The 7,174-nt window shown below is 36.2% G+C and overlaps 1 long non-coding RNA gene across 1 annotated transcript; it reads left to right on the top strand.

Moving 5' to 3' along the window:
• Nucleotides 1–3,554: 3,554 nt before the first annotated feature.
• Nucleotides 3,555–6,457, top strand: LOC110926712. The gene is made up of 2 exons (XR_002585361.2): nt 3,555–3,727; nt 4,856–6,457. It is a non-coding gene; the product is annotated as an uncharacterized LOC110926712 (long non-coding RNA).
• The last annotated feature ends 717 nt before the right edge of the window (nt 6,458–7,174 follow it).

Raw genomic sequence — 7,174 nt, forward strand, 5'->3', positions numbered from 1 at the left:
GAAACGGTAGGTCAAACGGACAAGCGGATTAAAAGTTATGAAGGTTTTCGTTTTAGAAAACGGCAAACTTGGAAAATCCTGCAGAGGCCACCGTAAGTTACGGTAGCTACCGTAACTTACGGTAGCCTTAAAGTCATTACGCCACACACACACTGTTTTACGGTGGAAAAATCAACATTCAGGGGCTACCGTAAATTACGGTAGCCACCGTAATTTACGGTAGACCCTGTAACAAAATGTATTTTAATCAGTTTCGCTTTCCGGACTTGTTTAGACATGTTTTAAACTCCGTATGACTAAAGCATTTCATGTTTATGAAATGTAGGTACATTTTGGATGCCGAAAGACGATCAAGCTCAACGAAGAACCGAACACGATAAAGATTCATGCTTCCGCACATTGCCTCGTCGTAAATTTAAACGACAAATCCGATCACGTTATGTTGAATAACTCATGATTTGAAAAAGTTTTAATAAACCCGTATTTTAAATGTACGTGTATTTCGTAAGAACACAATTGCTTGTCGTTTTTTTAGTACTAAAACCCTTATATAATAGTGAGAGTGTTACAAGTTGGTATCAGAGCCCCGGTTTAAGAGATTCAAGTATGGTGGGGAAAACCATGCTTGGACTTAAACCTTATGCTCTTGACAAAGATTGGTGTTCGGTTCGAGGCTTGATCGCAAATCCGGTAAGTACACGTATGTTAATGGTTTAACATGATTAAATTGTTGTGAACAACACATAGGGTTATCGTGTAATACGCGATACCTCAATTAAATGAGAAATATAGTTGTCAAAGTTACGCGTGTTGACATATATAGTACAAAAGTCTTGTATTATGATACGGGCATTTAGTAAAGTTGACATTCTAACTTTTGTGAATGTCTTGATTGAAGGACAATTGCGTTTAAAGATGACAAAGGTTAAACAAATTAAGGATGTGATAGAGGAACAGTCCGAGGCATGACGAGAGGGACATGCTCACTAAGGACTAAATCGCGTAAAGACCGCGAACAAGGTTAATGGCAAGAAACGCCCGTCGGGGCAAGCATTATCAGGTGCGTGCGTTTAAATATAATCGCGCAATTAGCAATGTGCAACAAACATGTAAGGAATGATTGTCGCATATGTAAATTAGAAACTTGGGAAACCTGAATAGAATACCTATCCAGGATATTATCTCCAAGAAAACTAAATAGAGGTGTTACTTACATGGGGTGTGATGTGAAAACTATAAAAAGGTCGTGTATGTCATGTGTTAATCGCTTACTCTGGCCAAGTAAATAGTGGCATATGATACCATGAGTTTCTTATAGCGGACACATTTACATCTGATGTAGTAAGGACGGGGTAAATGGGACAAATTAAAAAGTACCCAAAAGAATCAAGTGAGCAAAATATTTGATAATAATGTAAACGCACAGCCGAGTGACGAAAGCGTATTACATTAAGATAATGAGCCTGAGTGAAGGGACAAAGAAACACGTAAGATGATCAGAATACGTATCGGGAGGGAGTGTACTTACACTCGAACCCGGAAAATGCAAACATGTAAAATGATGTAGACATATATTGGGAGGGGGTGTACTTACACTCGAACCCGGAAAATGCAAACATGTAAAATGATGTAGACATATATTGGGAGGGGGTGTACTTACACTCGAACCCGGAAAATGCAAACATGTAAAATGATGTAGACATATATTGGGAGGGGGTGTACTTACACTCGAACCCGGAAAATGCAAACATGTAAAGTGATGTAGACATGTATTGGGAGAGGGTGTACTTACACTCGAACCCGAAGAATATAAACATGTAAAATGATCAAGATATGCATTGGGAGGTAGTGTACTTACACTCGAACCCGAAGGATGCAAATAAGACTCTTAACGGGCCAATTTTGTAAAACACCAAATTTGAGAACGAAGTAGGAATATAAAAGCGAAACGAAGTCATAATGCATACCGTAAGGGTTGCAATAATAACGACTTCGGTAAAACACCCAGGTGGTGGGTAAGGATTTAAACACATGCGTAGACTGAGAAACGAGAACGCGAAATAGAAAGTCAAAAGACTCAGAATATGAGTCATGACTAAAAGATGACAAGAATTTTCGCAAACATAAATTTTGGTAATTACGTTCAACCATTTCAAAGTTGGACGGGTCAAATAAAGAATGAAGTTTGACATTCATAGGTGATGAAAATTCACCCAAAATGAGTCAAACGAGTCAATTAAGGAAAATGGAGGGGCCAAAATGACCCACGGGTCATGAACTGAAGCAAAGGGATCATAAGGGCCTCGTCTTAAAGAGATGAAAGCTTAAGAAAATAGCCTACGAGGTTAGGTGACAGAACCTACGGGGCAATAGTGTAAGGTAAGGGAACTTGTTACGATTCCTCGCGTAAAACGAGAACGGAAAACAATAGATTAGGGGTTGTCAATTCCCTTGATATGAGTAATTGACATAGTTAAAGAGAAAAACGTTAGACTAAAATTCAGTTTTAGTAAGAAATAACATTTTTATAAATATAAATTCTGATAGGAAATCGAATAGTAAGCATAAAGGATTCAAGTCTTGACGCTGATAGGCGCAAGACGAGATATTCGAAAAGTGATCTTTTTGAAAATGAAAGGTTGATATAAATTAAACATGCGTGACACGATCACGGTCAAGAAATGCAATGTGAAGTGGAATCACATTATAACCAAGCGAGCGGTAAAAAGTAACTGGACTAATAAGTCTAGTTAGTGAGACCGGTTAAGGTCATTTAAGTAATTTGGTTGCTTGTAAGTGGTAGATTCGGTATAACTGAACCGAATAAATGAATTTTGAAAACAGAAGAAATTGTTGCTAAAAGTGAAAGATTTCACTAAAGACCTTTAGACGGGTCAAGGTAACGGATTCACCAAGAGTTCGATAATATATAAAAGCGATGGAAATCGCTAAGTTAACTAAACTAGTGAAAATAACGGAATTACGTTATTTCAAGTTACATTATGTCGTATGAGGTACGTAGAGGTTCTATAACCAAAAAGACATTACCATAATTTTTCTTGTAATACTAACAATTGGTTAAAGTATGAGTAATACTTAAGAGAGTACTCAAGTCAAACGCATTGAGTTTAGAACTCAATGAACTATGTAAGCAAGGTTTCGAGGACGAAACCTTTTTAAGGGGGGTAGACTTGTAACACCCCGAAAATGGGTTTGGTGATCAAACCACATTAGCACTAAAAGACGGGTAAAATACCGTTAGTGGTAAAACTTACCCGGTAAATATTAGGATTTAAATAATTAATCCTAATATTAAATAAAAAGTGAATAAAAGCTTTTAAGGAATAAAATGGATAAAAGGCCCGAGTTAACGGGACCTAAAATAAACTTAGTCATAAATATTCCCGAACCCGCTAAGTTAACTAGGAATATTAAACCTAGTTAATAAGTGGGAATATTATTGAAAATAATTAGGTTGTGACCTAATTAATAACTAACCAAACACGAGGGACCAAAGCCGGGTAACATGAAAATGGAATTATAAACTTAAAAATAAAACACAACACACACACAAGAGTGTGTGTGTGCGTGCGTGAGATGGAGCAGGAGACAAGCTCCATGGGAGCTAACCCTAGAATCAACAAATTCACCAAATTGAAGCTCGAATCAAGATCCAAATCAATGCATGAACGCGTAGAAACGATCACCAAGTCAAGGGGATCGTGAGGTATGTCAAATTTCACTATTTTGTTCCATCTCAAATTCTTGATGAACTCTAGGAATTCGAAATTTGATCTTGAATGATGGATATTTGGGTGGAAATAGGATGTATGCATGATTAGAATCAAACCCTAGTTAATAAACTAAGGAATTTGAGTGCATGTTAGTAAAACTCATGATCTCTAACTAGGTGTTTAATGGGTTTTGTAGAAACATGATAAACCCTAGAATCATAATGGTTAAATTGTGTTAATGGAACTCCCTGAAGTTAGATTTGAAGTTTGATGTTAGTACTTGCTAATTATGCTAGAATTTAAGGATTTAGAACACTTAAATGGGCTGGAGAAATTAGATGTTTCGTGTTGCACACAAGGTGCTTGATGAAATGCTTGAACAAGAAAATATAACAAAGCTGATTGGGATTAAAAATTATTGGGCTGCAGTTTTAAAAAAATCATATAAAATCACTGGAACGACCTGTGAGGTTGAGCCTTATATGCTCAGAAAGCTATTGAAACATACTACGTTTTATGTTTGAACATGTTTGTTAAATTCTGATGTTAAATGGGTCAAAACAGTGTCCGAAGTCGGCTGAACTGTTTTGACAGCAAGCTGATTGGAAGCATTTTGACTTCGGAGCTGATTTTGCAAAAATCATAACTAATTCTAGGATGCTCGGATTGAGCTGATTCTTTTTGGGATGGAAAGATATTTTAGTATTCTTCATTTCATCTTTGATCACGAAGGGCTAAATAAGACCGCAAAGCGGTCAAAAGAGTCGATTCAGCAGCTACATTGTAAAGTTGCTGCACATTTTATTGATAAACTTAATCCAAGGAAAGTTGTATTTTGTTCATACTTTGCCTTGTTTATAAAACAATGGTATCATGAATATTAAGCATGTTATTTTGCTTATTGCAAGTATTTAAAATACCTACAAATAAGCTTGTCAACGAAGTTGTGAAAATGAGAAAAAGAATGATCAAAGCATATAATACATATGGGTAGTTTGACTACTAAGAAAGTAAAACTGACATATGATTTAGTTAAGTAAATTATATGCAAGAAACCCCATAGGAAATGGTAGCCATAATATGAAATGACTAAACTAACCATTTTATGGGTAATATGATAGTTTGACTCTTGACGAGCTAGGTGAAGCATGGAGGAGATGATCAAACGGGATAAAGGCACGAGTAAGACTTGCTTGGATGAAAGGTAAGTTAAGCTTACACCCCCTCTTTAATTATAATACACTTACTTGTGAATTTTGGTTGTGAATAATATTAAGTAATTGAATTATGATGTTCCGGCATGATACAATGCAAGTCGGAATAAGTAAAAAGGTAAGAAACCATAAATTATGGTAAAAAGGGGTAAAATAGTAGATTAGTCGGGTAAGGACTAATAAATAACGAATTTTGAAATAATTCGTTATGCTGTAAACCGGAATGGGTAAAAGAGCAAGATGGTAACTAGATATCATTTCATAATGGAAAATGGTCGTTCGGGCTAAACGGGTCAAATGACATTGGTAAAATCATTTGACAATAATAACTGACGACTACTTGTTGAGTTTTTATGATCACAGGAAATAACATGTGCGCGCAATGCTTTAACTAGAAAAATTTAAGCAAAAAGTATGTATACGGGTCAATCCTATGACCCGAGCCAGGTACGCATATTTAGAATTATACTTAAAAGCGATATTTTGGTCAAATATTAGCGAAAGTCCTTCGTCGTAAATGAAGGACTAAAATTGACCAAGAAGCCCTTGACGGGTGAATTGGGCAAACGACCCATATGGGTTGTTTAGGAACTTGTATAGTATGGTGGAATATAAGTAGTAAACTAATACGGGAATGCGAAGGGTGGAAGAAAGGAGCTAGTTTAGACTAAATAGCTTAAATACCCTTAACGGGTCAAAATAAGCATACGAGCGAAAACATGTTAAAATATATAAGAAACCCACAATTAGAACCTAACATGGTAGATAATATTGAATTGAAGAGGTTCATGTGAAATAATGATCAAACAAATATGTTTGTTTGATAAATGCATAAACGGGTCAAAATTTTGTAAAAAGGTAATAAGCCAAAGGCATAAAAGTCTCAAAATTTGTTAATCCGGATGTTGGATTTTAACTCCGGATGACGAAGGATCAAATTACAATCATGTAGGAAGAAACGGTAGGTCAAACGGACAAGCGGATTAAAAGTTATGAAGGTTTTCGTTTTAGAAAACGGCAAACTTGGAAAATCCTGCAGAGGCCACCGTAAGTTACGGTAGCTACCGTAACTTACGGTAGCCTTAAAGTCATTACGCCACACACACACTGTTTTACGGTGGAAAAATCAACATTCAGGGGCTACTGTAAATTACGGTAGCCACCGTAATTTACGGTAGACCCTGTAACAAAATGTATTTTAATCAGTTTCGCTTTCCGGACTTGTTTAGACATGTTTTAAACTCCGTATGACTAAAGCATTTCATGTTTATCAAATGTAGGTACATTTTGGATGCCGAAAGACGATCAAGCTCAACGAAGAACCGAACACGATAAAGATTCATGCTTCCGCACATTGCCTCGTCGTAAATTTAAACGACGAATCCGATCACGTTATGTTGAATAACTTATGATTTCAAAAAGTTTTAATAAACCCGTATTTTAAATGTACGTGTATTTCATAAGAACACAATTGCTTGTCGTTTTTTTAGTACTAAAACCCTTATATAATAGTGAGAGTGTTATAGATCATCAGGGAATACCTGAGGAAATTCACGGACCACTGGAACGTCTTTGACTTCGGCCTTCTTTTTCTTTTCCTTCTCGGCTACTACAATGTTGGCCAAGAAAGCTCTGTATTGCTTGCGGAGATACTTGCTAGCTTGGAAACATGACATGAGCTTGAGACCTTTCGAAGCAATTTCACCGTACACACATAGTAGATCACCATTCGCGAGCGAAAATCGAATCATTTTATCAAAGCACACAATTTCAGCATGGTTTTCGCGAAGAAAGTCCATGCCTACTATGACGTCGAAGCTTCCGAGTTGCATCTCAATAAGGTCGATTGGGAAGATGTGATTATTGAGCTCAAGAGTACAATCACGGAGAACAGTGTTAACAGGGACAGTTCTTCCAGTAGCGACTTCGACTTCGAATGACGAGGGGAGATAAGAGCGCTTACGACTAAGGAGCTTCTCGAATTTAAAGGACACAAAGCAGTTATCGGCTCCAGTATCAAACAAACATGATGCATAAATACCATTGTAACATTCCTATTTTTATATAAGAATTATAGGTTTGGTTAAATTTATTTACCACTAGTAACTAGTAACTAGTTTATTTTTAATATAAATACTCAACCCAAATAGTTTTAAAAACTATTTTATATAGTTGGTTGAAATATTATATTAATTAATTTGCCTGTATATAAGTGATCTTTCTAAA

Source organism: Helianthus annuus, chromosome 5, assembly GCF_002127325.2.
Source record: "Helianthus annuus cultivar XRQ/B chromosome 5, HanXRQr2.0-SUNRISE, whole genome shotgun sequence".
NCBI lineage: Eukaryota > Viridiplantae > Streptophyta > Magnoliopsida > Asterales > Asteraceae > Helianthus > Helianthus annuus.